The sequence below is a fragment of the Crocodylus siamensis genome, chromosome 7 (genome assembly GCF_052110815.1).
Source record: "Crocodylus siamensis isolate JL-2025a chromosome 7, ASM5211081v1, whole genome shotgun sequence".
NCBI lineage: Eukaryota > Metazoa > Chordata > Crocodylia > Crocodylidae > Crocodylus > Crocodylus siamensis.
Genome location: NC_143401.1, coordinates 80,663,781 through 80,689,022, shown reverse-complemented (window position 1 = coordinate 80,689,022; position 25,242 = coordinate 80,663,781). Strand labels below are relative to the sequence as shown.

At 43.7% G+C, this 25,242-nt stretch overlaps 1 protein-coding gene across 2 annotated transcripts in view; it reads right to left on the bottom strand.

Annotated features, from left to right (window-relative positions):
* The window catches only part of CHST15 (carbohydrate sulfotransferase 15), an 82,517-nt gene extending 62,070 nt beyond the window's left edge, over positions 1-20,447 (bottom strand). The window contains exon 1 of one of the 2 annotated variants that reach the window (XM_090058065.1): positions 20,067-20,447. The gene's annotated coding sequence lies outside the window, so the exon portion shown is untranslated. Of the gene's footprint in view, positions 1-18,689; positions 18,928-20,066 lie in introns of those variants that run through there. The other variant, XM_090058066.1, reaches the window with a different exon arrangement.
* Between the last annotated feature and the right edge of the window lie 4,795 nt (positions 20,448-25,242).

Genomic DNA, 25,242 nt, shown 5'->3' with positions numbered 1-25,242 from the left:
TTGCAGGCAATTACTTCTATAGTTGCCTTACAAAGCAGTGATCTTTAATACAGGATTAACGCAGATGAACTTTCACACTATTTCCTGTTAAAAAACTTATGGTCCTAAGTGCCCCTGACATGCTTCTTCATAAAACTGACCCTTATAACTCATTGCAAAACTTTAAAAAGAAAACATACAAACTTTGCAGGCAACTTCATATAAACAACTCTCACAGCCATAAGGAACTGTCGACCTGGTAGTGGCTACGGGGGAAGACCTAATCGGTGACCTAGTGATCGATGGGAATCTGGGTGACAGCAACCACGAGCTGATCACCTTCACCATCTGCCATAAAGCTGGCAAGTCAGTCAGCAACACGGAAGTCCTTGACTTCAGAAAAGCCAACTTTGACAAGCTCAAGAGGCTTGTCGGTCAGGCCCTTAGGGACCATGACCCCAGGGAGATGGGAGTTCAAGAAGAGTGGCTGCTTCTCAAGGAAGCAATCCTCAATGCACAAGCTAAATCTATTCCAACACGGAGGAAAGGCAGCAAGAAGGCACAGCAGCCCTACTGGCTCTCCAGGGACCTAGAGGACCTCCTACGGCTAAAAAGGAAAGCCTACAAAGGATGGAGGACGGGATTCACCCCCAAGGAGGATTATTCTGCACTGGTCCGGTCCTGCAGGGAGCAAACCAGGAAAGCCAAGGCTGCAACTGAACTCCAACTAGCTTCAGGCATCAAGGACAACAAAAAGTCCTTTTTCAGATATGTGGGGAGTCGGAGGAAAAGCAAGGGCAACGTTGGACCCCTGCTAAACCAGATGGGGCAACTGACAACTGACGCCCAGGAAAAAGCCAACCTATTAAATAGGTACTTTGTGTCAGTCTTTCATCAGTCCCATGGGATGCCCATGCCTGCTACAGGACAGGGAGGTCTGGGTGAGAGAGATCCCCTGCCCTCCAGTAATGCTGACCTTGTGAAGGAACACCTTGAGAAGCTGGATACCTCCATGTCAGCCAGCCCTGACAATCTACACCCCAGGGTACTCAAGGAGCTGGCGAGCATCATAGCCTGGCCTCTGGCAAGGGTCTTTGAAAACTCCTGGCGCTCTGGTTTAGTGCCCAAAGACTGGAAGAAGGCCAGTGTGGTGCCTATCTTCAAGAAAGGGAGGAAAGTGGATCTGGCTAACTATAGGCCCATCAGCCTGACTTCTATCCTGGGGAAGATCTTAGAAAAGTTTATTAAGGAGGCCATCCATGATGGACTGGCCCACGCTAACATCCTAAGGGATAGCCAGCACGGGTTTGTTGCGGGTAGGTCTTGTTTGACCAAATCTCATTTCCTTCTACAACCAGGTGACCTATCACCTGGATGAGGGAGAAGAGATTGATGTCATATATCTTGACTTCAAAAAAGCTTTTGATCTGGTATCCCATGATCACCTCTTGGCAAAACTGGCCAGTTGTGGCCTTGGCTCCACCACGATCCGCTGGCTGGGAAATTGGCTCCGTGGTTGGACCCAGAGGGTTGTAATTGATGGCAGTCACTCATCATGGTGCCCTGTGACCAGTGGGGTCCCTCAAGGCTCTGTCCTGGGACCCATCCTGTTCAACATCTTCATTAATGATGTGGACACTGGAGTCAGAAGCGGACTGGCCAAGTTCGCCGATGACACCAAACTTTGGGGCAAAGCATCCACGCCAGAAGATAGGCGGGTGATCCAGGCTGACCTGGACAAACTCAGCAAATGGGCAGACGAGAACCTGATGGTGTTTAACACCGAAAAATGCAAGGTTCTCCACCTTGGGAGGAAAAACCTGCAGCATCCTTATAGGCTCGGCCGTGCTACGTTGGATAGCACTACAGAAGAAAGAGACTTGGGGGTCATCATTGACCACAAGATGAACATGAGCCTCCAGTGCGATGCTGCAGCTAGTAAAGCGACCAAAACGCTGGCTTGCATCCATAGATGCTTCTTGAGCAAATCCCAGGACGTCATTCTCCCCTTGTACTCGGCCTTGGTGAGGCCGCAGCTGGAGTACTGCATCCAGTTTTGGGCTCCACAATTCAAAAAGGATGTGGAGAAGCTTGAGAGAGTCCAGAGGAGAGCCACGCGCATGATCAGAGGTCAGGAAAACAGATCTTACGATGACAGGCTGAGAGACATGGGACTCTTTAGCCTGGAAAACCGTAGGCTCAGGGGTGATCTGATGGCCGCCTATAAGTTTATCAGGGGTGACCACCAGGATCTGGGGGAACGTTTGTTCACCAGAGCGCCCCAAGGGATGATGAGGTTGAACGGTCATAAACTCCTGCAAGACCGTTTCAGGCTGGACATAAGGAAGAATTTTTTTACTGTCCGAGCCCCCAAGGTCTGGAACAGTCTGCCAGCGGAGGTGGTTCAAGCACCTACATTGAACACCTTCAAGAGTAAATTGGATGCTTATCTTGCTGGGATCCTATGACCCCAGCTGACTTACTGCCCTTTGGGCAGGGGGCTGGACTCGACGATCTCCCGAGGTCCCTTCCAGCCCTGATGCCTATGAAATCTATGAAACATTTCTTTAAAAAAAAAAAAAAAAAAGAGAAAAACATTTAGGAATGGGAACCTAAGATAACAAACAATTTGTAAAATGGCTCCATTCTGAGGCCAAATGAAGTTGACAGCATTTCTTTAACCAGTCTTGTAATCCTCCCATAAAACATCTTTCCTTTACCTGCAGGGGTCAGGAGGTGGTTCTGCCTCCTTTCTCCAAACAAATGTAATTATTTTAAATTATTTTTAAAAGTTTGCCTAAACACCACATAAAATCACTTCCCTTTCTGATAAAAGGAACATCTAGAATGAAAGACAGGCCAAAGAAAAACAAACTCTATTAACTACATTAATTTTCATCAGCCTTTGTCTCTGGAGATTTAAATAAACCTGCCTGGACTTAAATCTTGTAGTGCCTAATCCAGAGTCCAAAGCTAGAGCCAGTATTTTTGGCACTCTCCTTGGAATGACGCTGGACTTTGGCAATATACACTTTTTTACCAATTCGTCTTTTCTCACATGCCTTTAAAGATGGTACTGAACCCAACATTTCTGTCACATCAATATCCTACCACTGTAGCTCCATGGACTTCAACTCAATGGTTTCTAATTTACACTCCCGTAATCATGATTCAAATCAAACCTCTGGCTGAATTTACAAGACATACGGAATTGGATGTCCTGAGAAAGGTGCGAGTGCAGAGAAAAGGACTGCCTAATGCCCATAAAAAATCCTTTGAATTTAAAGCAGCCATCCATGAGGTTCACTGGACATGTTCATGCAGTTCTTCCACATGGTACCGTTGGAAGAATACCATTGTCCAGATTCAAATATGCATTCGAGGTTTGTTTAAACTTCCCAGGTAGTAGATCTGTAAGACAGGAGCAGTACTGACATTCATGCAGTATTTTACATCCATAGATCTCAAAGTACTTCACAAAGAGGTTTTACAAATCTTCACTTTTTATGCAAATAAAAGGAAATAAAGAGCAGCTTAGCAACTTCCCTATATCACAAAGTAATGAAATGGTAGAGACGTGAGAAGAACACAAGTTTCCTAAATCACAGTCCAGCATACTATTCACTGCACCTCAAAAGATTTCCATCAAAATTCAGAGGTGCATTCTCTCGCATAGGAAGAAATTGTAAACCCAATTTCAAAACAAAATTATCAGAGGAAGCCAACGTGGACTTGTGATGCTGGTCCTCTTGAGCATCTGTGTTTGGTTAACCTAGCTCCCTTAGCAAACTCAAAGTACAGAGCACCAAATGTTTATGATGCAACAGATGACCAAAACCAGTTTTTAGACCACAGTGAAAACTGTCTGGCAACAAGAACATGACAGAAAAAGTGTCACACTGAATAAAATGTAGAAAAAACTGAAAATGAGTCATCAGTTTCGAATTTAATTATCACAATGTGTAAATTCAATAATGCTTTTAATATATATTATATCTTTTATTTTATAGAAGCAAACTCAGATGCACCTACATCAAGCATCAATGAGCACTGAATATTCTGAACAAAGATCATACAGTTATTCTAACCCAGATGTCATTTCAAAATTAATTTTGTGAAAATTTCAGATGGAAGTGAAACCATTAGTCTTTTATAAATCACTATCAGCCAAGAAACAAGAATAGAACTGGCTTCACATTAGCTGCTGAAATGCTAATTCTCTCCACTTAGAAATCTACACCAGCCCTAATATTGAAGAGCAGTCTTTGTTCCACAAGAGTTTGGCAAACAGAAAAAAAAGTATTCTGCATCTAAGCAATGAAATGTTCTGTGTCACCTAGTTTGCCCCCTCACCCCCCATCATGGAGTTCAAAGCAAGATAATGTTTTTCACATAACTAACAGTAAGCTGTCTCCTCAGTAAAACCAGATCAGGAAAAGAAAATGTGCCCCTTTCAGAGTTCACTGACTAACCTAGACAAAATATGTTTGTTCCCATGAATTCTGTAGATTCCCCAAGGTCTGCAGAGAGGAACTATGCTTCCGTCCTCACTCTGGAAACACAGAGGTTCTTACCGTTTCTGCTCCAATGTAGCCATTACCTAGACAATTACCTCCTGGACCCTAGAGCTTTGTTACCTCTTCTGGCAGAGCACCAGTGGGGTGCTCGCCATTTTAGAGCTATCACAGACTCTGGGGAAGCCTGTTTTTCTGAGCAGCAGGGAAAAGCCCTAGGCCAGCAGGGTGGAAGGCAGCAGTATGCTGCCAGACATGGAGGAATTCACATCTCCTGGAGGAGCTGCTGCTCCAAGAACAACTAGGAGGTAAGGGCAGGAGCTACGGGGATGGTTTGGAGGCTCCTGGTCCTGGACATGACCTAAAACTGCACCCTGCCGGGAGTGAGTGGCCTGGTGGTCCTGCCTGTGGCTGGGCACAGCCACTTAAATGTCAGGTTTGAGGACCATCCGAGTGAAAGGCAGATTGAGGTGCCTAAATCCCTGCCCCCACCACCCGGTGGGTTACATGATAACATCGAAGAGAGAGTCAGAGCCAGGGACATCCATAGGGGACACCTGAGCCCATTGGTGTGCAAGCTAAGCTTTGAGATGCGCCTGAGCCTAAAAGGGTGGAAGACCCTGGAGATGAGACCTGGCAAGCTTAGAGAAGCACTTCAGCCTGAAGGGGTGGAAGACCCCGTGAGAAGAGTAGTTAGGGCCCTGAGAGAAGCCACCAGAAGTTGAGGCCCTGATGAGAGGCCAGGCATGACAATGAGAGACATCTGAGTCTGCAGGAATGTTCAACCCCAGACCCCAGAGTATGGGGCAGAGTAGAGAGTGGCAGTGGTGAAGCTCGGTGAGTGAGGGGCATGAATTGGGGCCCTGAAGGCAAGGGCTTGAGTGGAGGCCCTACTAGCATGGGAGGCCTCAGTTAGGCCCAGGTAAGCCTTTGGGCACCTGAGGCCAGAGGTGGGCCGGAGGTCAATTGGAGGGTGGCAGAGGAGGAGCCCCTAGATGGAGAACAGCAGGGGCAAAGTCAGCACAGCATTTTGTGGGCTGCCCAGCGCTCACTCAGATGAGGATAGTGGGAGATGCCCAAAAATGTTGCATGCTTCCTGGCTGGGCAGTGAAGAGAAGCAAGCCTGAGGACCCTCCAGATGAGGGCAGGGTGAATGTGGTCCCTGGGAGAGAAGGGGCGGTACATGTGAGGAACAGGAAGGGCAGGATTAAAGAGACCAAGTGAGAGCTGGTGGAGAGCGAGAGGCCTCTGTGAGAGGGAAGCAGTATGAATGTGGCCCTAGCAGGGCAGAGTGAAAGAGACTCAATGCTGTGATGAGTTGGGCCCAGTCTCAGGCCACAGCTTAACACAGCTGTGAGCAATATCTGTGAGGCATGGGACACATTAAGGGTTGGTAGGCACGTGTACTTTGGGCCCTTCGATATCAGGGGCCTTGAAGGGCAGCCTCCTCCATAATTACTAACCAATTATTTAACAGCAAGGTGTGGCAGGCAACAGAGGCGGGCAGCATAACCAGAGGCAATGAGAGACCAGCACTGTGGCTGGTTGGGGACCTCGCACGTTGCCACACCTCTCTTCCTAATTTCTGTGGGACAACAAACCCCCAATCACACCAACCATAGACACAATCCCAAATCATCTTCCCACATGCAGGCAGCTAACCTTTCCCCTCACCAATGCCCCCTTTCCTACTGAACAGCTGAAATTCATATTTGGGAGGGTTCCTTCAATGGACAATCTTGGAGGTTTATTAGGACCTCAGTGACTGTTCTACTAAATTTGGAGTTTCAGTTGTGATGCTGCATGATTCTAACTTAAACACTAGTGAACAGTATTTGATTTCCTAAGGGACAGACTCCCAATTTCCATTTCATGAAGTGTATTTTACATTGATGGCAAGATAATATTGGCTAGTTCCAAGCTTTAATATTTTTAATTAAAAAAAAATTACTACTTATTAGTGAATTTTGGAAAAGTAAGCTCCCAAGGATATACTTTTGCAGGAAATCACAGCACAGAAATCAAGGAACTAATAGGTTCAGGTAATTCCATTTCTGATTTCTAGGAGGTGCTGTCTTGAGCTCACTGCACATTTACTTTATGACAATGTGATCACAGATCCTGATGAGGCTCTACACATCTGCCAATTGCCTACCTCTGATAACTGGCCAAAAAAAAGCCCATTATTCCAAAACAAAAAGGGTCAGATTGTGAACTTCTCACTCCCACCAGCCTTTACTCCTTACTCCCATTACTCCCACCCTACCACCTAAACAGTTCAAATGAATTCACTGACACTACTTATGCTCACCAGTGTCAGCAAGCGTTTCAGTTGGACCCCATGTGATACACTTCTGTTATCAGAGCTGGTGTTGTGGGGTTGAGGGTTGTTTGTTTGAGGGGTTTTTTACTCTTTGAAGAGCTAAAATCTACGGATGAAATGACTTGATTCCAGAACTGAACGATGTTTCAGAAACACAGAGGTGACCCTTCTCTTGCCTACAGACGGCAGACTGTTTAGTCTTGCCTTCTTTTGGTGCCTTGGTATGCTTGCTTTGTTTTATTCATTCAGTCCTGAGTTATTTCTCCTTATCTTATTTTAGTGAGCTGGGGTGAATACATGTTTTAAATCTTACACAGTGGCCCAGTTATCTCTACTTCTTGTACAACTTGTATGATAAAATTACACTGGGCATAAAATGTACTTTTATCCTGTGAAAATTCAATAAGGCAATTAATATTTTGAAAGAATACATTTCAAAATGTCGTTGGTGGCATTTAAGATTCTTGAAAAATTTAGCTCTCTTATCTGTGAAAAACAAGAAGGGTAGACCGTTCAACTTAAAGTGGAAGCTGTCATGGAAAAAAGTAACCACAAACTATAGACAGAAACAAATAAGATATCCAGCAGATTAAGTTTCAACTTTGCATCTCTTGTTTAGCAATAGCAACAAATGAAACCTGTACATTCATACACATGCAAGAATACTATTACATATTTTAAATAAAGTCAGTTCAACCCTAGACTTTAAGCTACCTCTTTTTTCTGTTTATTTTTTTTAATACCATAGGCTGTGGAACGGGGTAGGCCACCCAACAAACTTTTAGCACATTAATTTAGCTAGTTATACAGTTTTAAAAAACAGTTATACAGTTTTAACTGGACTGACAATTGAGTGTTTGTGGGTTATATAAATTAACGTGCTAAAAGTTGGTCACACCAGGGCCCAGGTGGCCCACCCCATTCCACGGCCTATGTTTAATATAACTTTGTACGTTTACACTGATCTTATAACAGGCACCACCACTGATGGGAATGGTGACATCCAAACTATTCAATAATATGCAAAAGTGACATATGCACAAAAAGGAAAAGTAGTAATTTTAAAAGCACTGCACAGAAGTTTAGTCTCGTGACTCCAGTGAAAGCCCTACATGCGTTAATAAAATTTACTGCTAAATAAAGGAACTAATTAATGTCAATTCAGAGTTCTCAGATCACTATTTCTTTTCAAGAACTCTGGTACATAAATAAGAGATACAATTTTCATTCTCAGGTGACCAGCATTTTGGTCGTCGGTGGGCACATCTACATGAGATGCTACTGTGCAGTCGTTATTGCACATTTATTGCACTAAATAAATGCACAGTAACCGGAGAACCTCTTTTAGGTGACAGTACTGCACAGGAGAATATTAGTGCTGTCTGTGGTGTAACATGCTACTGCACAATATTTTCTGGCTGCTGCACAGTCAGCATCTTGTGCCCATTGTGAACTGTAAAAAATCTTAAACAAGTTCTCCTCTGTCAAACTGTTAAATTTATCCTTCAGCCGTGCCCCATCTGATCACTTCAGGCACCTATACACAGGCATCGAGGTGGCTGCAATACACTGCAATTACAGCACATCAGATTTCCTTGGGAGCTTACTTAACCAAGTCTGCTGTAGCATGGCAACTACTGTGCTCCAGCAAACTCCAGCATCACACGCATCAGCATCCCTGTGCTGAAAAGTGGTTGCAGAGGTGCTTTAACTAAAGCTCATTTGACGAGCTTTAGTTAAACCACCCCTGCCACCATTTTTCAGCATGGGGATGCTGATACACATGATGCTCCAGGAGCTTGAATTAGAGCCTTTCAGAGCACATGCATATACACCCTTCAAGTCTTTCTTTCCTAAACATATACTCCAAACACAAGGCAATTAGCACTCAACACCTAATAGTCTATAAAGCTAAAATAAAATGTTTCTTTAGAAAGCAACAGATATCTGCAGGGTGATTAAACCTACACATATAGCTATGCCAAAGCTAGAATTACAAAACTGCTAACACCGCAATTTCAAGGGTTCATAATCATAAATTCATCAGCAATAAATATTTAGAAACACAGACTTTAATTCTATAAATATAATCTCTCTGAACAGAGATGAAATATAAACAGACTTTCAATGTTTATCCACACCAGAGTTCAAATGTATCCCTACTAAATAAAAAGGGTCAGCTACAGCTACCTCTTGAAACATGGAATTCTGAAGAAGTGCAGGGAAAGACAGTTTTCAGCTTAACACGGTAGAACAAAAGCTATTCCCCCTCCAATTCAAATGTTATATAAAGGTTATGGTGATGGTAGTAGAGGAGGGCTAGAAATATTATCATGGCCAATCCTGAAGGCTACTAGTTCACACAGAAAACTCTTAGACCTCTTGCTCAGGCCTGAGAATTTCTTGCTTATGTCTTAGGACCTAACCCGCCTTGCTCAGAACTCAGCAGTTAATGAGAATGGAGAGGTGCTGAGCAGCTCAAAAAGACTGGACACATGCCCTAAAGGAATTATTGATTTATTATTTTCAAAAAGAAAATAAAGATGCTTCATTTTCACACACTGCCTTCCATTCCAGATGGCACTGTCTTCCACATGAGATTTTTGGAAGATCTAGACAAGTACGTGCACAGAAAACTTGATGCCTCTAACCCCAGCCTCAGTAATTTACAAGAGGTAAAATATTTCATCTCATTAGCTGAATCAAATCCTGGACCCACTAAAGTCAGTAGCAAAACTTTCACTAGCTTCAGTGGGGCTAGGAGTTCTCCCTGACTGCTGTTATCTGGAATAAATGCACTATACATCATACCTAACTTGCAATTCTATATAGTATCATTACATGCAAAACTTACAAATATATCTTAATGTAAGACATGAATGTAATTTTTTAAAGGAATAAAAGTTCCTCAAAATAGCTCTTTTATTTTCTTCTAATAAAAAAAATTATTAAATACTCAACTAACCTAAATACTTAAAAATGTCTGAACAAAAATTATCAAAGTTTCCATTTAGTCTCTATTTCTGGAAGCGCTTTAAAAAAGGGAGAATCAAATTTCATTGGCAAAATCTGTAAGAGGCTGTAAAAATCCAAAATAAATAGTTCTTGATATGTACATGGATACTTGTATTTTTACAGCACATTCTTAAAGGCTTTTGTCATTTATTATACAACATAGCACTGCAGGATGATAAAAGCCTAAAGACTGGGTAAATTATTATTTGCACTTAATAGGTACTGTTAAAAAACTATCAAAACCTAGCAGAAGGATTATTTACATTTCATTGTCTCATACTAGAACAAGTTATTCCAAAATTGTAACATCATATTATATTATTTAACAAAAAGACTTTGAAGTGTTAAAGCTGTATCTAGTAATCATCAGTGATTGTGCTGCCATGGAAAACAGTGTTAGACCAGTCATAGCAACTGAGGAAGCAAGCTGTAATAGGAAAGCCTGTGCCTCTGAACCAGCTAGACTACAAGGTATCACCCTGCCCTCCCTTCTGCTGTGGTGGGTGGGATAAGCTGCAGAGCTATGGTGAAAGTAAAAACCTCAGAACAATTAAATTTGCTGACTAACTCCATGGGATGTGTTCTCAACTAGACATATCCCCCATGCAGAAAGTAGCCTATAGCTCTGAAAGCACCTTTTGGGCAGACAGGGCACCTCTGTACTTGTACAGAGTGCTCTGCACTCCAAAAAAAAAAAAAAAAAACAACCCCTAGGAAACTATATTTTTTCAGGTATGCTCATTTTCAGTGCCTACTAATTCTTAGCAAACTAATTATATACCACCAAAGAAGAGACATAGGCCACATTCTAACCCGAGTTAAAAATCCATATTAATTCTAGTGCGACTTCAGCTGAGTCACTCAGGATTACAAATGAATTCCAAACTTGACCTGTAGGTGTTCGTATTTATCCACTGCACTGGACTCAATGTTTTCACTTTTGGCTGCTATTCTTAAAAATGTGCAAAATTTCTCTGAAAAGGACATAAGTATTTTAAACAGCCTGATAATGTGCAAATGAATTTTATCCCCTTTCCCATCATGAGATTGAACCAGCTTAGGTTCCCATTATTCTATTCTGTGCACCTTCTCACAACTAATTTCTTCTTGAAACTATTTTAATGCTGGTATAAATAGCTTTGCAAAGCAATTCTGATACTAAATGTCAAAAGTAATAGTGGTTTTATCCTGATTTATTCTTATCAATTCCACTGGCAAGTTAATCCTAAACTTGAGGCAGTGAACTGTTTTCACAGCTTTATAATTTATTAAGTTTCTCATCTAAATTATTTACTTGATGAATTGCTTCCATGAACAGCTAAGGACTTGGACCAGTAATACCTTGAAAAGCTCGAAAGCTCTTTTAAAAAAAAATAAACTGAAAACAGCTGCTGTATATTACACAATAACTGTGAGCTTTTACATTGAAAAGGAGTGCTTTTGCTTAGTGAAGTTGAGTAATTTTGACCAATCATACCAAAGCCATGACACACACCATAAACCATGAGGATTATCATTCTCTAATTACTTTCTGGCTCCTTAGAGCAGTGATTCCCTCCCATACATTTGGATCAACAAACTACTGTCAACCCCCAAATTTTCCTGAATCTTTATTGACTACCTTTTTAAACTGAAAACACTAGAAACATTGTGCAACCTACTGTAATCCAACTCTACCACCTCTCTGGAACACATTACCCAGAGTTGGTGGGATCTCCATCCTTGGAGGTTTTTAAGACCTGGCTAGACAAAGCCTTAGCTGGAATGATCTAGTTGAGGATTGTGCTGCTTTGAGAAGGGGGTTGGACTAAATGACCTCCTGAGGAGCCTTCCCATCCTAATTTTCTATGATTCTGTGATATATCCTGGGATGTTGAATAATTTAATTGTATATGTCCTTCCAGCTTCTGATCTGTGGGATATGCAGTCTAGTAAACTTAATGTTAATGCAGATTTCTTTGCGGGGTATAATGACAACTAGTAAGGCCTGGTTCTTTCCTGTCAGTGATTTATCTCTGCAAAATGAATACAACATGTTGATGTTCTAACTTCCTAAATCAATATGTCATTTAGGCAAGATCAGACCACTGGTGCTACTTTATCTATAGAGAAAGCACATCAATGTTAAAACAAAGGATGTGATTGTAATGGAAACCTGTGATTGTAAGAAAAGACCAACTATAGCCCACTTCCCTTGGGATCATGAGCCATGGCTCTACAGTCCAATATGCTAACGTGAACACGTGTACCAATATGAAGTCCAACTGATATCAGTGCGGTAGAAGTCTAGATTCTTTTCCCATAATTCAAGAACAAGGTAAATGCAAAGTAAGCCCGCTTCTCCTCCAGGTTAACCAGCTATCATCCATGGAGGTCTTGTTAGATACATAGTTCCAAAGAAGCATCCAGCAAGTTCTTGCATATCTAAGACATCAAGCCAGACTCGATGACTTGTGGGATGAGTAGTAATAGTCTTACAAATGCAGACTATTGGCCATAGGAAGACAGCCACTGACATAATGGGGTAGTATAATTTTATATGAATTTAAACTGAAGGGACTCCACCTGAAAATTGCATGGAAATACCACTGGTATAAAAAAGTTGGGTATAATTTGCATAAGTAATAATGGACAATATACTAGAACCAAAGTTGTGAAAGACAGATATTAGCTCATCCACATTATATCTCTGGAAAGGAATGCTCCTTGCAGGACACTTTTAGGATTTTTCAAGGGATTAGGATTTTTCCATCAGTTTGTACAGTAAGTTATCACACAGTCAAGCCACCTGACATTTTCAACTTAAACCTCTCCTTCAAATTGCACCCTATTTGCAGCTACACCCATAATGCACCACAGGAAACAGAAATGCCTCTTCTCCTTGATATTAACAGCACCACTCATCCAGCCCACATGGCCAGATGAGTTTGACACCCCTGCTGTAAACCTTTATTACTTTTCTGTTTAGTCATTGGCTAAACTAAATATTTAACTCTTAATCTTTCTTCATACCATGACGCAAGTTTTCCATAGTCACAATCATTTCTGTTGCTTTTGCTGAACTGCCTCCAGTTTGCTGGGATCTTATATTAATCTGGTACCAGAATTAAACACCGAGAATCTAATCCTTTATTAGTTCCATGACACAAAACCTTTGCTGGAAAAAACATGCTGCCTTTTCCCCCTGAAGCCATGTTACATTGAAAATTCAAGTTTAGTGTACTGTCCATCCCCCCCACTTGCCCTCTTTCAGCATTAGTTTCCCAGGTGTTCTCCCAAGTACATGGATTTCAAATAATTCTGTGTTTCTGATCATTTATATATATATGTCTTATAGAAGCATGCAGGAGTTTTTTTGGTTTTTTCAAATCAAAATCCTGTCTTGGTATTTTCTGAACATCTTTTCAGCTCTATGTCCTCCTATATTATTTCTTTGTTCTCAAGAGTGTTCACACCCTCTCTGTTTGAAATAACCTATATCACAGTTGACCAAATTTCAATGAAAGGCTCTTAATTAGAGCTTCCATGAAAGAACCATGTGTAATACAGTATATAGTACAAATGGGGCTCTTCATCAAAAATATCATAAATAAAAATACTAATGAGGTCTTCTGCAATATTAATAGCCTCGTTAACCTGATGCTAAATTTGCTACTTAAATTAAGTTACATTGAAGATCATTGTTTTCTACAGAACAAGGATATGTCACACACAAATTCTCCATAATAAAATGCACAAGTTGAGTAAAAAAGTTTTAACTAGTGCTGTTAAAAATATATATGGAAGAACATATGAGCACAGAATAGCATACTTCAAATGCAAATATTACATAAGAAAATGCAAATATTTATAAAATGAAATATGTAAATATTAAATCTAAAGGCTTGCAAACTAGAAGCACATTGTATATACTAAATACTATCAAGTATAACAAAACATCATCTAGTAATTGCAAATGTGTGATTTTGAATCATTGGGCCTCTGTGCTGCAATACTTATTCAGGAGAGGAGGGGGGAACCTCCAATAGATCTCACCATGGATTTTTTTTTTTTGTTTAAGTCAATGGGACTTCTGTTTGAATAAGGATATTGAATTGAGTCCTTAATTCGAGAGCTGAGGTTTGAATGACATCAACTATTAAAATCCAGCTTGCTTTTGTCTCACTTACATCTGTTGGCTTGGGGCATACTTGGCCTTGAGCAGCTGAATGCAGCTAAGTCCTAATCATGCTCAGGAAGATAACTGTGGAACATCTTTTTGATGAGATGCAATCTTCTCAGGATTCATATCCGTTTCATTAAGCCACTTAGGGGGTTTCAGGAAGGAAGGGATATGTCAAATCTATACATGACAAACACTTTCCTGCAAGGATACTGGAGAGAGAGAGTCTCATTTGGGGAATTTCACAGTACAATTTATGAAGCCTGTATGACGGTACAAGTTCCTTACCAAGCTGTCAATGCTGTTTCGAATGTACAACTTCCCGTTTATCTTTTCACCTCCATCTTGAGCTTAAATTCCAAAGCCTGATCCCAAAAGGAAACATTAGATGGTCTCTGACTTAAGTGACATACCACAGAAATGTAATCATACCACAGATACGTTATCACGCTAAACAATAAACCCCCACTAAAGAGAACTGGATGGGGGTGGGGGAGAATGTTGCCAAGGCAGCCTGTCACCTGGCAGGGGTCTGTAATCCCTTGACACGGCTGATGAGAGTCACTGGACAGAGACTGGACGGTTATAAAACGGTAAGAGCTCAGTCATTCTCTTTGGCTATTTTCCAACAGGATAAGCTTATGAGCGGTTTGCTGAATCAGGACCCTGAGGATGTGGACAATTTGGAGAGAGTCCAGTGGAGGGCAATGAAAATGGTTAGGGGGCTGGGGGATGCGACTCCTGAGGGAGCTGCGCTTATTTAATTTAGAGAAGAGAAGGCTGGGAGGGGATTCAATAGCAGCCTTCAACTACTTGAAGGGCGGTTACAAAAGCGGATAGAGCTAGACTGTTTTCGGTGGTGGCAGATGAGAGAACAAGGAGCAACAGTCTCAAGTTTCATAGTTTCATAGTTTCTAGGGTCGGAAGGGACCTGAGCAGATCATCTAGTCCAACCCCCTGCCATGGCAGGAAAGAGTACTGGGGTCAAACGACCCCAGCAAGATGTTCATCCAGCCTCCTCTTAAACACCCCCAGGGTAGGAGCCTGCACCACTTCTCTTGGAAGCTGGTTCCAGACCCTAGCCGCCCTGACCGTGAAGTAGCGCCTCCTGATGTCTAGTCTGAATCTACCCCCTGCCAGCTTGTGACCGCTATTCCTGGTCACTCCTGGCGGTGCTCGCGGGAACAGGGACTCCCCCAATGCCTGCTGATCCCCTCTGACTAGTTTGTAACAGGCCACTAGATCCCCCCTCAGCCCTCTCTTTTGGAGGCTGAACAGGTTCAGGCCCCATAGCCTCTCCTCATAGGGCCTGCCCTGCTGTCCCCTGATCATACGAGTGGCCTCCTCTGGACCCTCTCCATGCTGTCGACATCCCTCTTGAAGTGTGGCTTGCAGCAAGGGAGATGTACGTTGGATATTAGGAAAATCTCTCTCACCAGGAGGGTAGTAAAGCAGTGGCACAGGTTACCCAGAGAGTTGGTGGGATCTCCATCTTTGGAGGTTTTTAAGTCCTGGCTAGACAAAGCCTTAGCTGAAATGATATAGTTGGGGATTGTGCCGCTTTGAGCAGCGGAGTTGAACTAGATGACCTCCTGAGGTGCCTTCCCACCCTAATTTTCTACAATTCTTTGATATATCCTGGGATGCTGAATAACTTACTTGTATATTTCCTTGAAGCTTCTGATTTGTGGTATATACAATCTAGTAAGCTTAATATTAATACAGATTTCTTTGTGGGGTATAATGACAACTAGTAAGACCTGGTTCTTTCCTGTCAGTGATTTATCTCTGCAAAATGAATACAACATGTTGATGTTCTAACTTCCTAAATCAATATGTCATTTAGGCAAGATCGGTCCACGGGTGCTAATTTATCTATAGAGAAAGCACATCAATGTTAAAACAAAGGATGTAATTGTAATGGAAACCTATGATTGTAAGAACAAAATTTGCAGTCTTTTTTCTGGCCCTACACAAATGGAGAAGCACTGAACAACACATTGATAGTCTGATAAGAAAACACAGGTCATAATTACACCTACCATTTAGCAGACAAACTTTGTGAAAAATAACAAATCTCCCATAGTGGGAGGTGATTGTATATTATTTTTTCCAGTAATAATCTACTCCATTCACTTAGTAAAGTCTCCTTAAACATAAATGGACATTTTCCAAGGATTAGAAATAGTGGCAGACAAGGTTATTTGGGTAAATCTAATCTCTTTTATTAAAAGAGACCAGATTTACCCAGAGAACTGTCTGCCTATGTCCTTAGACCAGCACAGCTACAACCTACACACCTGTATTAGAAATAATCTGCATCTTCTCAAACACATACTGCATCATGCTGAAATCACACCACAAAAGTTATTGTCCTAGAATTCCTGCCAAAGGCTACGTACTGGCATCAACATTAAAAAAAAAAATCCTCAACATTTTCAAATTCCCAAGTCTACTCTACAGTGTTTGCAGAGATGCTTATTATTTTAAAGTGGAAATCAAACAACTTGTCAATCAATGTTCAAACTGTCTACCTATAACAGTGATTGCTTTTGTAGATAAACATACCTAGAGTTGTCCCTTGAAAAATGCAAAATGGACCTATGGTTATCTAACCACATTCATGATTGCATCAACAGAAATGTATTTCCAGCTTTGATTACACTTCAAACATTATTTTTATTTTTTACAATTACCAGACTGTTTCTAGCAAACAAATCAAGATCTGTGTACATTCCCACTTATAACTATCTTGGCAGCAATTTTTGGAAAACTTAATGTCAAAAAACGAACAGTAAATAAAAGCATTAGTAAAGTTTTGCTAGACAGAACTCTTCAGTAATAGCAAATTGCCTGTGTTGATTAAACTGACTGAAAAATAACAGCAATATCATGCCTACTGGATTATGCCTATATAATCTTATCCTTGTTACAACTGTTTGAAGATTATCACTTTATCCACATAAAATAACTGACACCACAGTCCACTGTCATCTGCTCATTTGCACATTTTCCATCCACCCTACATTTCAGTTAAGCAAAGAAAACAAAATCCATTACAGCATCTTCTGTTGTAATACCATGTTTTAATGCAAATTTCCACTATTTAGTCACATTCATGTCACAAACTCTCGTAGGAAGCATTCTGCATTAGGGATTATGTTTTCTATTACAATTTCTGAACCATAAAATTACTTTGTTGTTGATTTCAGAATTTAGTCTCAAGCTCCATGTTGACAAGATTTGTAGACATGGGTATGTTTTTTGGTGTCCCTCAAGGTTAGAGTGTCATCAACAAACTGGCTGTGTTCATTGATCCCTTGTACCAGTGATTCCTTCCTTTCAGCAGTTTAATCTTCCTTCTTTTGGCATGTAAGGAGCCAAAGGACTAATTTGACTCAATGCCCAGGACTATGAAATAGCACTAGTAGCAGGGGATGAAAGAGAGCATCTTAGGGTATCAGCTGCAGGACAATTGCATCACTAACATAAACAGAATGTTTCAAGACAGCTATTCTGTAATATGTTGCAAAAAAGCACTAATTTTCTGTCCATTAGTTATGGAAACATCCCCTTTGTGCCAAAAATCAAGTGATCTATAGCCAGCATTAAGCATTGTCCTATTCAATTAGACACTTGTGTACATAAACAGAGTAAATGAGAGCATTTGATTTTTCAGTCAAACCTTCAAAATATTTACTCTTCATGAATAATTCCAATGAGTACAAGACTGGATTAGTCTATAACTTTTTCTTCTGAATTAACTGTTTTCAAAAGTAGATGACTGTTTTCTGGTCACAAAATAAAAGAAGTAGGTATCTGATCTGCATCAGAGAATATATAAAGATTCTTCTTGGTTCATCATTCCAGAAGTGAAATGCTTCCATTTTAAACTATACATTTACAAGCAAGCTAAAGCAGCTTGAAGACTAAGTCAGAGGTTACAGACTGAAAAATGCAATCCGTTCTTGCATATCTGAAAGTTTCATAAGTAGGTAAGACACCACCCACACAAAAATACTCTCATGTGTTCTATTAACCTACAAATCAAACTGTGAACAGAAAGGTCAATTCACTGCAGAGGAAGGCTGTATTATTATAATAAGCCATAAAAAAACACAAAAAAAGGAAGATCATGCATGACTCCGCAGTACCAATTGTGAATACTTACTTAGGATAGTCAAACCATAACAACCTGTCGCCAGAGCTTGACTGCATTCTCAGCAAATGCACAATGTGGAGCTATTTTTAACTGCCAACAGCTTGCCTTTAAGAAATATCCTTCATCATCTAAAAATATGCATCACTGAATGGCAGTATCCATCCACAATTCAATTCAAGGGATGCATGTACTGCTCAAGTTCAATGAATGCTTCAGATAAAAGCTGTTTTACAAATGTCTTCTCTTACAAATCACTGTAAAACTACTGTAATTAGCCAATCAGCAGTTCTCAGTGAGACACGGATCAGCCCAACAGGCAGTGCAGCCAGATGACAGAAAATTACATTATCTTAGTTATTATGCCGTTCCGCCAAGGGCCTTGCTACCAAGAGCTGAAATTTTAAAAGACAGGGTTTTTTTTAGAAAGTCACATATCCCCATCTGTTTACACTGTGGAAATGCTGAAGAGTTCAACATCCACATTGACTTTGCGGGCATGCATATTAAGGAACGGACTAAAGAAAATTACCACACCTTAGCACAAGTTTACCGAGTACTTTCCCACCGGGGTTTAATGCTCAGGAGACCTGAGACCTGCTGGCTCCAGAATGCAGCTCCTGCTGTGCTTGTGTCGCAGTTTTCAGGAGTTACTGTCAGGCTTCACTTTACCATGGGGGGATAGGGAGGTAAAGCATCTTGCCAAGACCAGCGATTGCTACTGAACCACCATCACATGACAAAAGCTCACACACACACACACACACACACACACTCTCTCTCTCTCACTCTCTCTCTGACACACACACACACACACACACTCTCTCTCGCTCTCTGACACACACACACACACACACACACTCTCTCTCTCTCTCTGACACACACACACACACTCTCTCTCTCTCTCTCTCTCTGACACACACACACTCTCTCTCTCTCTCTCTCTCCTGGAAATTAAATTCTGTGCAGAGACTGCGCCCAGCGCAGAGCAGGGCTGTGGTATTTAAAGAAATACCTCAAGGCAATATAAAACATAAGCCGTTTTTGGCAAAAGATCTGATCCCACAATCACAAAAATCTAGAGATCAGAGCATGTAAACCTACCCTTCCTATAAGCCCTTGCAGCCCCTCCCTACTCCTCTGCATGTGCACACACACACACACACACACACACTCCCAGGCATACACATGCTTAAGGTTCCCATCCCAACATATCTTATCACACACTTTAAAGACAATCCCTGAAGTAACTGTGAGGCTTAGCTAGGCAGATCTGAACATACAGGTCCAAGATCCCAACTGCCAGAAAGTCACCGCTGGCTGCAACAAAGCAGAAAAGGTCTCGTCTCCACCGGGGTGTGGGGTGGGGGGGTTGTGTGTGTGTGGGCAGTGCAGGATGTAGTGTGGGGGGGGGTGGCGGTGTAGTGTGTGTGATGTGGGCAGTGTAGGATGTAGTGTGTGTGCGAGGCTATGTAGTGTGTGTGTGCGTGTGTGTGTGTGCGGGTATGGTGTGCGCGTGTGTGTGCGCGAGGGTATGTAGTGTGTCTGTGCGCGAGGGTACGTAGTGCGGGTGTGTGTGTGTGTGTGTGTGTGTGTGTGTGTGTGTGCGGGTATGGTGTGTGCGCGCGGTGTGGGGGGCTGCCGTGTCCGTGTCCGTGTCCGTGTCCGCGCGCGCGGGGCGGCTCAGGCGGCGGGCTGCCGGCGGCGCGGACACACGAGCGCCCCGGGCCGGGGCCGGGGCCGGGGCCGTCGCCCCCCCCGCGGGGCGCGCTGCTCCCGGCCGGCGCGGCGCGCACGTGGGGCCGGTGCCGGCGGCCGCGGCAGAAGTTGCAGCGAAGTGGAGCCGGTCGCCGCCCCGCGCCCCTCGGCCCGCTCCTGCCCCGCCTGCAGCGCGGCGCGGCCGCCCCTGCTCACCGTCCTCCGCGCCGCGCCGGGGCTGATGCCGGGGCCGGGCCGGGCCGGGCCGGGCCCGAGGCGCGCCGCAGTGGGCGCGGGCCGGCTCCGACCTGCTGCGCTCCGCGAGCCGCGAGTGCTGCTCCGGGCTGGCGCGGCGCTGCCCGGGCGGCTGCAGCGGCGCGGCGGGCGGAGGCGGGCGAGCCCCGCCAGACAACACAGCCCACGTGAAGCCGCGGGCGGGCGGCGGCGGCGAGGGGCTTTCCCAGCCCGCCGCAGCGCGGGGCGGGGAGGCAGGGCACAGTCCCGCCCGCACCGCCCGGCCGGGGGGAGCGGGCTGGGGACGCCGGGGGGCGGGGGGGCAAAGCTGCCGCCCCGGCGGGGGCAGACCTGCCGGCCCGGCGCTTTCAGGCAGCGGCTGTAGTTCGGGCCGTTCTCCTCCAGGGGGAGAGGCCGGTAGCAAAGCCCCAGCCCCTGCTGCATCCAGGCAGGGATTAGGGTAGCCACTGCCTGCCCCACGTCTTTCACTGGTTGCCTCATCCCATACCCAGAGGCTGGGAAACTCCCAGAGTAGGCAGCCCTGTCTCCCTACAGACCCTTGAAAGCAGCCGGGCCTTTCCTGAAGGGTAAAAGCTGCCGGAGAGGGGAACAGTGGAGCGAAAACCAATATTCTCCCTCCTGCCTGGAAGCCAGAAAGCAGCTTGGTGTCCCAAGCAAGGAGCCTCGCTTTGTCCTCAGCTTCCAGGCAGAGTTGGAGGTAGATTCGTGCCGAGAAACACTGCCGTTCTCTAATCTTAGAGTCACAAAAGCACAGGGGGTGGTGGTAAGATCTGCGTCCAAGCCAAAAGACTCTTACTACGCTGCACAAGTGTACAGAAAAAGGCAGCTGAACATCTTGATCATCCAAGTCTGGTTCATCCAGACCCGTAAGAACCCTGATGAGCAGTGACAAGCATGCACCCTCAATTACAGGAGCAAATATCATTTCTGTCACAGCTGCTGCTTGTTACTCCCAGCTCACGACCTCTGACTTACTAGCTTGCTCTCACCATACGCAGGCTTAGGTACTCCGTTGCTTTTGCCCATCAGTCAAGATGAAGACATAAAGCTTTGTGTCATCAGCATATGGAAAATGCTAAAACCTCTGCAAGACATCATCGGAAAGTCACGAGCTGCAACCAAGGCAAATCAGTTTTCACAAGTGACAGCACACGCTGTGATCTAGCCAGGGGGCAGGAAGATCTCGGTCTCCCTGAAGACATCAAACATCTTACTGCCTTTGTGGAGCTCCCAGATTTTCCATAGAGACTTACCACCTAGAAAGACTTGGGCTGCTTAATTGTTACATGATATCAGTCATCACTAATGGCCCAGTCATTTTCAGACATAACGGTGAAATGTTCACACTTGTAGACTGAGGTACACCTCCTTTTTCAGGGAGAAAACAAGGCAGTGTGGCACTTTATAGATTTGTTCATTCAAAGGCATGAACATCTACAACAGTGGTCCCCAACCTTGCTTGATTCAAGAACCCCTGGATAGATTTAAGGCATACATGAATAGACTCGAGGCACCTCATGGAAAATGCTCGCTGTTAGTTTTCACTTTTTTTTTTTTTTTACCACAGAAAAATGATAGAGCCATTTTGGTGTTGCAAAGAACTCATAAATACTACAGCTATGGATTTCTATTTGAAATCTGTTTTTTCATGGGAATCCAGTTTGTAAATCTAGCTGTACTAATATTGTGTGGCACCACAGGGCACCCTTGAAAGGATCTCAAGACACCCCAGGGTACCTCCTGGTAGAGAATCACTGTTCTACAGTCTACAGTTACAGCCTACTTTGTGAGATGATATGATATGAGATGGCACTGAACAAATTCACTTATAACATGGGTGAATGAAATAGAGCTATGAGCCAGATCCAGCCCACCAAGGGATTTTGTCCAGCCCGCAGCAGGTCTGGCCCCCAGTGGCAGGCGGCAGCCCAAGCCATGGCATGTAGGGCTACTCACACCACGCCTAGGCACTCAGCAGGGCTGGGACAGCATGGCAGCCAGACCTCCTTCCCAGCAGCCCTGGTGGCGGTGGCTCCTTCCAGATGCCACTGCTGGACCTGGCCCTGCTGCCTGAGCGCCCCGACCCATCTGCCCCACACCCACCACTGGGGGCAGGACCCAAGCGGGCAATCGTGTTTGGAAGCAGGACCCAAATGGGGAGCAGGGTTTGTAAGTGGGGCAAGCGGGCAAGGCCAGGATTGCAGGGCGGTCATAGCGTGGAGCTGGGGCCTGGGCAGAGCCATCATCCACTACCCACACACCCCTGCCAGCAGAAGCGGTGCCTATCACAAGGACATGCCGGCAGCAGACCACAGCTCTGCCCCAAGCCGTGGCTCCATGCTGTAGCCACTTTGTCTAGCCAGGCTTCAGCAAGGATGGAGATTGCACCATCTCTCCAGGTAACTTGTTCCAGTGCTTCACCACCCTCCTAGTGAGAGAGTTTTTCCTAATATCCAATCTAATCCTACCTTGCTGTAACCTGAGACTGTTGCTCCTTGTTCTCTCATCTGTCACCACTGAAAACAGGCCAGCTCCATCCTCTTTGGAACCCCCCTTCAGGTCGTTAAAGGCTGCTATCAAATCCCCTCTCCATCTTCTCTTCTCCTAAACAAATAAACCCAGTTCCTTCAACCTCTCCTCATAAGTCATGTGCCCCAGCTCCTGAACCATTTTTGTTGCTCTCTGCTGTACTGTCTCCAACTTATCCACATCCTTTCTATAATCAGGGGCCCAAAACTGGACACAGTACTCCAGATGGGGCCTCACCAGTGCTGAATAGAAAAGAAAAATTACTTCTCTCAATCTGCAGGCAATGCTCCTACTAATGCAGCCCACTTTGCCATCCGTCTTCCTGGTAACAAGAGCACACTGCTGGCTCATATCCAGCTTATTGTCCACTGTAACCCCCCAGGTCCTTTTCTGCAGAGCTGCTGCTTAGCCAGGCAGTCCCCAGCCTCTAGTGATGCATGGGATTGTTCGTCCTAAGTGCAGGACTTTGCACTTGTCCTTGTTGAACCTCATGCAATTTTTTTCATCCCAATCTTCCAATTTGTCTAGATCACTTGAATCCTAGCTCTACCCTCCAGTGCATCTACTATACCCCTCAGCTTGGTGTCATCTGCAACCTTGCTGAGGGTGCAACCATCCCATCGTCCAGATCGTTAATGAAGATACTGAACAAAACCGGGCCCAGGATCATCCCCTGGAGCACTCCACTTGATACTGGCTGTCAGTAGACATTGAGCCATTGATTACTACCCATTGAGCTGACAATTCAGCCAGCTTTCTATCCACCTTACAGTCCGTCTCACTACAAGATGCCAATCTCCTCCTACCTGCAGCCCTATCCATGCCACCCAGCCGGGCACTCTGGGAGTTCTGGGGAAAAGGATCAGTAAATGCGGCCCATGACAGCTCACCAAAACTCCCCATGTGGCCCACGACCCCAAATAATTGCCCACCCCTGAGTTACAAGGTGTCATATATTTCCCTTCCTTCTGCTTAACTTCAGACTAACACGGATAACTACCTCTCTCCTTTTCTAGGTTAGTGTGGGGGCTTTCTGTTCTATGTATGGTAGGTGCTGGGTCATTCAGGCTGAGGCATCAAAACAAAGACAGGTACTGCAGCTCTTGATATACAATAGATTTCTAAGATTGTTGACTACAAGTTAACAAGATTAAGAGGAGGTGGATACGCTGTACATATGTTCCTGGTACATTCATTGTTTTCTCAACATATTTTTCCTATTTTGTTATTTTGCTAAACACTAAAGGAAAAGATGGCTCTTAATCTAAAGCATCTTGCCTTGCTTTACACTCTAAAATGTATAGATTTGTTATGGAGTTATTTATATGCAACACACTGTTTTGCAATAAGTACAGCTCCCTTTCATTGTTAGTACACCATTTATTTAAAAAAATTAAGCGATGGCATGGCTGTGAGCTACTATGCCTTGTACAGACTTACACGTTCCCCAGACAGGAAACTGAAGCACTTCATATTTCTTTCCTAGCAGTGAGTGTGCCCAGTGATCTGCTTTACTCTGCATGTCCAATATGCAGCAATGTTATGGCTAAAAGTAAGGTAATGAAATATGAGCTAAATGCAAAGATGATGAATAATACATATTAGGGGAAGAGTTCCCTTTATAGCTGACTGTAACTTTTGTTATAACCTTTATTTAAGTTATTTTACACAACTTTCAAACAGATGCAAGTTTGTGGCAGGTCCTTTTTGAAGTAAAGTTATGTTATAATAACAAAATGGAAAACAGAACCTTACACTATTATTACGATGGAATCATCATTGGAAGCCAAGAAGCTTAAAAATTTCAAATGAGTAACTGCTTGTTCATAAGACTAAATTTAAATAAGTCTAAAGGGTTAATTTTAAACCCACAGATTCCCCACAAATTCAGCAGTAAGTCCATTTCAATACCACAGTGCATATGGGACCTAGAAAGCCTCAGTTCAGGTCAGATGTGAATGTTGCTTAATCCTGGGCTTAAAAAGGGTTTAAATAGCAGATTCTAATTCACAGTTTACCACAACTGATTTTAAGACAGCTCCCTGGGTAAAACACCTGGCTAGATCAGTGATGAAACCTGTAATTTAAAATGTTACATATTCTGTGTTCCTGCTCTGGGTTAAATATGCTGACCTTCAAGACCTGGTTGTGCCTCATGGGACACTCTGAACAGCAGCTCTGCTTTGCAAGAATTCTGCATACTCACATCTTCTGACTTCTTTTTATTTCTGTGGGGTTTTTTTAATATCTAGAACTTTGTCATGAAAACAGGATCTTTGTTCCCCTGGGACAATCTGCTCTCGTTGCTTATTCCACACAAGAAAATCAGGGAGCAGGGAGCAGATCCTCAGCTGGTACAAATTATCATGCCATCTGACACCAACTTTATTGAATGCAGCTAAGGTAATTTACACCAGCTAAGAATCTGTCCTTTAAGTATCTACCAGCCTGCCTCTATTCCCACTGAAGTCAAACTGACTCAAGTCAGTCCCTAGATACTAAAGCTATGAATAACTTGATAACATATAATGGTACCAACCCAAGATGGGTGCCCGGGGGGAGGACAAAGCAAAGAACCATGAAGTCCTAGAGGATTGTGGCGTGAGAA